Source organism: Macrotis lagotis, chromosome 4 (assembly GCF_037893015.1).
Source record: "Macrotis lagotis isolate mMagLag1 chromosome 4, bilby.v1.9.chrom.fasta, whole genome shotgun sequence".
Classification (NCBI taxonomy): Eukaryota; Metazoa; Chordata; class Mammalia; order Peramelemorphia; family Peramelidae; genus Macrotis; species Macrotis lagotis.
Genome location: NC_133661.1, coordinates 190,658,982 through 190,668,158, shown reverse-complemented (window position 1 = coordinate 190,668,158; position 9,177 = coordinate 190,658,982). Strand labels below are relative to the sequence as shown.

Below are 9,177 nucleotides of genomic sequence, written 5' to 3'. Positions count from 1 at the left end.
CTCCCAAGGAATGCATCTAGGTTCCATGTGAATCAACACATGGGGGTATCTTTAGGTGAAAATTGGAAACCCATGGAAGTTCAATTTCAGTATAAAACTATAATCATATGAAATTGAAGGAGATGTGGTCATATAGAGCACATCCCAAGGGTTTTAGCATAATTTTGGGAGATACCTTGTGTTTTCTCACATTCTTGGTTAAAAATAAATTTTTCATTTAGCACATTTCTTTCTTCTTTTTGTTTGAAGAATGAAATTGTCTAGTTCCAACAGGAAAGATTTATGGATGTCTCTCAAGTGGAATTGTGGTTAAACAGCCTGTTTGACCAAAAACTGATCTTGAGCACCATCTTGTGGCTAGCATTTGGCTGTGACTGCTAAAATACATCCTGTGAATCACTTTAATTACTGAACTGGCTTGTTTTTGAAGAAAGATTTAGAAAAATGTAGGTGTTTTTTTAAATAACAAAATCTGTAAACTTTAGTTTTTCTTAATGATTCTGACATATTGATGCTAATTGAAATATATGTAATGTTGGCACTCTGACCCCACTTATGTCCCCTCAGGATTCTCAAGTAACTTGAGAGGTTTGTGAGGGTCTCTTTCTTAATGTCTTTGGTTTCAGTCTTCAGTGCTTGGGTTTCTTCCATTGTTAAAGGCCAGTGACCAATCTTATCTCATTTAACCACTTAACATTAAGAGGCTGAAAATTTTTTTTTAATTTAAATTTTCTATTGTAATAAAGCATAGTCATAGCTTGGCTTTTTGAATCCTGGATATAACTGAGGAAAGTCTCTAGACCCAAATAGTTAATAGGACCTTTGCTATTAATGCTAGAGTGAATGTATACTCTTATGCATATTAAAGTGACCTATATTCAAGACTATAATGTACCTCACATAGTTTACCCCAATCTAAAAGAAGTAGAATTCCTATTTGAAAAACATGCAACTGATATGTACTCTCCTTACCCTGTAATGTAGAGGATACCAGAACTTAGTTACTTCCATATGAATTTGAGGTTATTTTTGGACAAGTTTAGGTCTATCAAACATTTCCTAAAGTCAACATTTGTTGTTGTTGTTGTTGAGTCATTTTAGGTGTGTCCAACTTTCTGTGAACCCAGAAATATGAACCCATTTGGGGTTTTCTTGGCAAAGATACTGGAGTATTTTGCTGTTTCTTTCTCCAGCTCATTTTAATAGTTGAACTAGACAAATAGTTAAGTGACTTGCCTAGGAACACATAGCTAGTTAAGTGTTTGAGGCTGAATTTGAATTCAGATCTTTCTGCCTCCAGGGCCAGTGCTGTATCCACTGTGCCATCTAGCTACCCAATTTAACATTTAGGTTGAAGTATTCTTCACAATAGCTATTCCACTGAAGAACAAAAGACAATGTCAGAAGATTAAAGAGAAGGAACACTGATAGTCACTTCTTCAAATTTTAGATACTGTCATAACCCATCAATATAACAGTTGGAATGGATTCTAGCTTATCAAAGGACCAAAGATTTCCTGTTGGCATTAGAAGCAACACCCCCACAGACTTCTGGCATCTTCAGTTGGGCTATAAGGTCTAGTCTACTTTCTAGGGTATTAGAAACTTTTATTTTATGATCCCCATTATAGATCTCAACACTTCCAGTTGCTACCTCCTGCAGGTATGCCTCTACATCAACATCTTTTTTAGTCATATTCTTGTACAAAGGGATAGCCTTTACCAAAGCAATATTCTGTTTCTTATAGCAGACAATCGTTTAGGTCTTTAGCAATTGACATAAATCCCGAATCAAGATTTATAGTTATAGTTTTCACTACCTTAGAGAAACTATACTTTGCTTCATTCAGTAAGTCTAAGATGTGATATCTCTGGCTCCAAGGACTTTCAATCAATTCATCAAATTAGACATCTGGATTTTCTTCTGCAACTCAGTATTTCTCTTCCTCACAGTATTCCATTTTCTTCAGTTTCTATGATTGCACAGGACGGGCTTTCTCAATATTGAATTCTTCTACTTTGGCATTTATTTCTTGTGCCTTGTCATTTGTTCAATCAATACTATCATATCTTTGATCTGCTTTTGGATATGGGTATCACTGAGGATCTTGGTGATAGCAATGACTACACAGAGCTGTTAGCCTCAGAGAACAACTGAAAAGGAGTAGCCTAGATTTTACAAGGTAATAGGTAGCTTTTACAAAGGAGTATTTACTTCACATATTTGTAAAAAATATCAAGAACATATATCAAGAACAAATGTATGAACATATCTCTCCACATTTTGAAAGCATAATCTCCCCCTACACCATCCTCAGGAAAGGAGGGGTAGATATTAGACTAAAATTTTAGCTCTATTCCTATATAGCATTGGCTGTATCCAAATAGCACTCCAAAAGTGGCATCAATGTTAGATGAGCCCTTCTGGTGGGCTGGGGTCCCAAAGGTCACTCTCAAAGTTGCTCCTCGGTACTAGGGAGAGATTGATTCCGGTTAGCTCTATTACCTAGATTGATTCTGACTCCCAGATTCTTTTTTTGCTTGACTTCCAAACTTGAAATTCTACTTCCTGTACAGGAATGGAAAAGAATGAACAAACAGGGTTAAGGAAGATCCTTTTTCTTGGAGGCTATGCGATCTCAGAGGGGAAGAAAGACCTGAGGTCTTTCCTCTTTCTTGGAGGCCATGTAATCTCAGAGGGGAAGAAAGGCCTGAGGTCTTTCCTCTTTCACCATAGTTTCTAATAGCATATCATCAAACCATCAGAACTCAACTGAAGACAATGAGGTTGAAATGATCAATAATCACTCACACTTTGGTAGATACTGACAGTCCTAGCTATATAATCAATTGAAAAAAACTCTTCCTTAGCATGTGGTGAGCCAACTCAAATCAGTTAGACTGTCCACATATGCTCCAAAATCTCTCTCTTGGTTGATATCATGATTCTCTTGGGAGCAATTATTGAGTATCCTTCATGTACAGATACCATCTGAGCAAGCTTATTGGGTGGGGGGGGAGTCTGTCCTTGTGCCAGAGACCCTTTACACAGGAATCAGGAGTAAGTCACCCTACCTGTACAACTGAGAATTTTAGACATAGGTGACATAGGCATCAGTTTTATGGTATTACAGAAGGGCTGCAGATTGGTTCCCTCTGTGTGATGTAATAACTGAAATTCCATCATTTAAGAGATTCTTCTTATTGACTACAGTTTTTGCTGGTCTTTGTATATAAAAGTTCTTCATTGGTAGAGATGACTCCTTGACTTCACTTTATATCTTAGTTTGACTAAATGTGTAAGTCACTTTCTGGAATATAAATTTTGATGGGAGGAAGAATAGAGAGTATGAAAGATATAGGGACTAAGGAATAAAGTCAAGAGAGAGAGATTATGTAAGAAAATGTTGGAGCAAACTCACTTGTAAAAATATGTATTTAAACCCATTTAAACCCATATCAACATAAGTTTATTAATAACTATATATTTTTTGCAAGGCCATGGGGTTAAGTGGCTTACCAAAGGCCACACAGCTGGGTAATTATTAAGTGTCTGAGGCCGGATTTGAACCCAGGTACTCCTGACGCCAGGGCCGATGCTCTATCCACTGCGCCACCTAGCTGTCCCTATTAATAACTCATTAATATACTCATTTTTCTTGGATATTCAAATAAGTATAAATGCATAAAAATGGGCAATTTACTCATCCCTGTCTCAGTTTCCTCATCTGTAAAATGAACTGGGAAAAGAAATGGAAAATTACCCCAGTATCTTTACCAAGGAATCTCAAATGGGGTAATGAACAGTTGGAGACAACTGGAATAACTAAAAAAGACAACAACAACATTTCATTTCAATGATTAAGTTGGAAGTTAGACTGAAGAAAGTTAAGAGAGTAAGAGAAAAAGAATTGAAGACTTCCTTTTATAAATTATATATAATTTTATATAAATTAAAGTCATGTAACTAGGGATAGGCTCAGATATCAACCAGAAGACTGTTGCAACTGTTCATGCATAATACAACTTTTATTATAAATATTCATGCATAAGATAATAAGGGCCTGTACCAGCTACAGAAGAAGAAAGAGGAGAGGATTTAAATGAGGGTAGAATTGACAGGACTTGGTAATAGATTGGATATGGGAAGGGAACTGGTTCAAGAGTGAGGAGTTAAGGATAATAACTAGTTTGAGAATCTAGATAACTGGAAAGTGTTGGTACCTTTGAGAGTAATAGACAAGTTGGGAAGAGAAAAACAATATATTTTGGGGGATGATATCTTTTTAAGGAAAGATGAATTCAGTTTTGTATATGTTGAGTTTAAGATGTCTATAACTTTCTTCCTAAAAACATTGAAGAGAAAAAAAGCCTGGACTTAATATTACAGGATCTAGTGATGGAAAATTGCCCTGATTTCATGGAACCAGAGGGCAAAGTACTTACTGAAAGAATACATCAATCCCCTCCAGAAAGAGATCCTAAAATGAAAACATGAAGGAATGTTGTGGCCAAATTCCAGAACTATCAGATAAAAGAGAAAATCCTGCAAGCAGCCAGAAAGAAAGAATTTAAATACCAAGGAGTCACAGTAAGGATTACACAGGACCTGGCTGCATCAACATTAAGGGATCGAAGGGCCTGGAACAAGATGTTCTGAAGAGCAAGGGAGCTTGGAATCCAGCCAAGAATCCACTATCCCGCAAAGCTGAGCTTTCTTTGTCAGGAGAAAAGATGGACATTTAATGAAATGGAAGAATTACAAAAATTCCTAATGAAAAGACCAGAGCTAAATAGAAAATTTGGACATCAAACAGGAGGTTCAAGAGACACATGAAAAGGTAAAAATAAAAAAAAGGGGGAGTAAAGAAAAAAACTGCTATCCAATAAGTTGAAATTTACTATATCCCAGCATGTGGAAAAAGATTCTCATAACACTTGAAAATTGTAACTCTAACAGAGAGAATGTATCTAGCCAGAAGTGATGGACACTCATGACTTAGCCATGAGACTGCTATCCAATGGGATGAAACTGGCTATAACCCTACTTGGGAGTAAGACTCTAATAACTCTCAAGAATTGTAACTCTATTAGATGGAATGTACTTAGCTAGAAGTGATGGATACTCAGAATTTTCTATAAGTCAGATAGAATGATTTAAAAACACTACCTCCTTAAAAAGGGGGACAGGAAGGAGATGGAAGGAGGGAGGGATTGAATGGGGTAAATCTCATTACCCTAAGAAATACAAAATACCTATGGTAATAGAGGGGAAGAAGGAAGGAGATGAGAAACATCAGAATCTTCTCATCAGACTTGGCTTAAAGTCAATTTACACACATAAGTTAACTTAAAAAACATCTAACCTCTCAAGGATTAAAAGGGGAAAAGGGGCAGGGGGTTGGAGAAAGAGAGGGGGGAGAAAAAGGGAACTAACAAAAGGAAGGGAAAGGAAAAGGGAAAAGGGAAAGGGGGCGGATATAGGAGGGCAAACACACCAAAGGGGGTGGTATTCAGAAACAAAGTACTGAGGAATAGGGATAAGGTGGGGAAAGGGGAAAAAGATGTCTATAAGTTTGAGATGTCCAATAGACAGTTGTAGATGTAAATTTAGAGGTCAGGAGAGAGGCTAAGATTAGATAAATGGATCTTAGAATTATCTGCAAAGAGATGATAATTGAATCCATGGAAACTGATCAGATCTCCAAGTGAATAGTATAGAAGAGTGCCTAGGACAGAGTCTTGGGGAATATCAAGAGTTATGTAGAGTGACCTGGATGAAGGTCCAGTAAAAGAGACTATGAAGGTACAATCAGACAGGTAGGAGGAGAACTAGGAGAAAAGTGCCAAGAAAATTGAGAAATAAGATAATATTAATCAATCAATAAACATTTTTTGAGTACCTACATTCACCAGGCACTATGTATGTTGAGTGGTTGGAATACAAAAAGAGAAGCAAAATATATCAAATATATCAAAAAATATATCAAGTTTGGCCTAAGATACTATGTCACTGGGCAATTTAACCCTGTTTTCCTCAATTTCTTCATTTGTAAAATAAGTTGGAGAAAGAATTAGCAAACTACTCCAGTATCTTTATCAAGAAAACCTCAAATTGGGCAATGAAGAGTTGGACACAACTAAAATGACTAAACAACTATTTCAGTTCAATGATTAAGTTGGAAGCCAGACTGAAGAAAATTAAGAGAGTAAGAGAAAAAGAATTGAAGACTTCCTTTTATGAAGACTTCCTTTTATAAATATAGATAGAATTCTTAACTGAAGATGGACTTCCTCAAGGAGTTTAACTGCAAACAGGGGGAAGAAATATAGCAGGGATGATTGGGTTGAATCCAGTGAGAATATTTTTTATGCATGAGAAGATGTGGGTTTTCCATTTTCAACATATGCCATATACAATATAGACCCTCTGAGATTCTGTTCCATGTATATCATTTTGTGACAACTACTTGTTATTCTTGTAGCATCTCAGTAACAAATGCCAGTCAATATTCAAATTTCTCCTTCCCTTCTCAGACTACAGTATTTCCCAACCATAGTGGTCAATGATCCATTCATATCATAAGATTTATGAATACTGTTAATGTTTCATTTTTCAGTTGTGCCCAACAATCTGTGGCCCCACTTGGGGTATATGAATGCTTGAGGGTCTTAAAATGTTGAGGATCTTTATATCAAATTTGTAACAGTCACCCAAGTATAGAATAAAAATAGACAAGCTTAGTAATTAAGGAAGTAATCCAGAGAAACTATGCCAAAAGAGCCCTAGTTTTTGTCCTAAGCATGGGCAGGATGAACACTTGTGGACTTAGGAGAAAAGAAAATCATTTCTCAAGATTCAGCAGTTCAAAAACATTTTAGAAGTATAGTGGTATCTTTTGGGTTTTTTATTAATAACACTTTCATTTCTGAAAGAAAGAAAAGTAGTTCAGCAAAAATGACTAGCTCTAATATACTCCAACAGTATCTGGAATGCTTCATATCTAGTATACCCTACTTGTTTGTAGGAAATATGGAAATTAATTTCTCAACTCTTACTCTCATCCTACACATATTGATGTTTCCTTAAGTACCCAAACTTTCCAATTCCTCAATCTATTTATTTGCAGTGACCTGTTTTTTACACTTTCCCTGGATAATTGTACCTTTGATCCTGCCATCTCCCATAGTGTTCCATTTCCAAATTCATGAACTTTGAAATTTCTTTTATCTGATCATAATTCCTTAGTATTACATCTTTTCTTCTTCCTTAGGACTTCTAACTGTATTAGTTGTGACCTCTAATCTTTCCACCTCCTCAGTTCTTTTCAAGGTCATTATTCCTACGCTGGCTATAGTATCCTCTTCTTCCTTCCCTATTTCAATCCCTTTGGGAGTCAGTTCAAACCTATACTATACTATTCTGTAAACTCTATTTTCTTGCCTCCTTGTCCTAATTCCTTATCCTACCTTATTCCTTTTTTCCCTTTAACTTGCTTTAGAATGGATCTAGGAAAAAAAACCCATGAAATTTAACTGGCTTCATTACAAACTTGATTGATCTCTATTAGAGATGGCAGTGGGGTGGGGCAGTGTAAGGGAAATGTGTCTACGTAGGGGGAGCAGCAGTGGGGTCCCCTCAGTTTTTTCCCTTGCTCAATCTTGGTACTCACACCTCTTTAGTATTTCCTATCCATGGTCCTCTGAATGGGATGTGAATTGAAAAGCCCCCTCCTCAAATCTCTGTTTAAGGAGGTCCCTAGGTCACCCATCTTTTTGTTTTCCACCTGGCTGCACTACTATGGGTTATTTCATAATGCCCCTCCTTGAGGTACCCACCCCACCCCTTCTTTTCAACTTTAGTATGTTGTCTACCCCCGTTAGACTGTAAGCTTCTTGAGGGTAAATCTTTCTTTTCTTATTTGTATCCCCAGCTCTTTGTACAATGTCTACCATCTGGGAGGGGCTTGATGGTTATTGACTGACAGGTGAGGATATCGCTGCCAGGGCACTTGGAAAGCATCAATTGGTCAATTAATATTTATTACTCGATGTAAGGCGGCTACACTGTATCTTCATTTTTAAAAAATTTTTAAAAATTTATTTATTTTATTAAACATATTATTTGAGTTTTACAATTCCCCCCCCACCCATGGAAAGCAATCTGTCAGTCTTTACTTGGTTTCCATATTGTGCATTGATCTAAATTGAGTGTGATGAGAGAGAAATCATATCCTTAAGGAAGAGACAAAAAGTCTGAGGTAACAAGATCAGACAATATCTGTTTTTTTTTTTCTAAATTAAAGGGAATAGTACTTGAACTTTGTTCAAACTCCATGGCTCTTTCTCTGGATACAGATGGTATTCTCCATTGCAGAGAGCCCCAAATTGTCCTTGATTGTTGCACTGATGGAATGAGCGAGTCCTTCAAGGTTGATCATCACCCCCATGTTGCTGTTGGGGTGTACAGTGTTTTTCTGGTTCTGCTCATCTCACTCAGCATCAGTTCATGCAAATCCCTCCAGGCTTCCCTGAATTCTCATCCCTGCTGGTTTCTGATAGAACAATAGCGTTCCACGACATACATATACCACAGTTTGCTAAGCCATTCCCCAATTGAGGGACATTTACTTGATTTCCAATTCTTTGCCAACCACAAACAGAGCTGCTATGAATATTTTTGTACAAGGGATGTTTTTACCCCTTTTCATCATCTCTTCTGGGTACAGACCCAGTGGTGGTATTGCTGGGTCAAAGGGTATGCTCATTTTTGTTGCCCTTTGGGCGTAGTTCCAAATTTCTCTCCAGAAAGGTTGGAGGAGTTCACCACCATACACTGTATCTTCTTACACGACGGATCTCTAAGCAGAGTCCTCCAATCCCCACCCCAAGGAATGACTCCCAACAGTACCAGGTAGGGGAGGGCAGACCAGGCCGGGCAGACCTGGTGGAGAGCCAGGGCCAAAGCAGGCGGCTGCGAGGAAAGGGAAGAAAGGCTGAGAAGCAGGAGTGAGGCTGGGGAGGGGAGGGGAGGAGGAAGGAGCAGCGGGGACAAGAGGGACGAAGCGGAAGCATCTCGCAGCTCAACTCCACGCCCCGCCCCCTTTCCTCTAGCTCCCACGCATGCTCAATCTGAGCCCTCCGGGTTCTCCGGCGGCCCGAGCAGGACCAGAAGTG

At 37.9% G+C, this 9,177-nt stretch overlaps 1 pseudogene; it reads right to left on the bottom strand.

The window, feature by feature from the left end:
• Window positions 1–1,498: 1,498 nt before the first annotated feature.
• LOC141522840 (V-type proton ATPase subunit E 1 pseudogene) lies at window positions 1,499–2,687 on the bottom strand (annotated as a pseudogene).
• Between the last annotated feature and the right edge of the window lie 6,490 nt (window positions 2,688–9,177).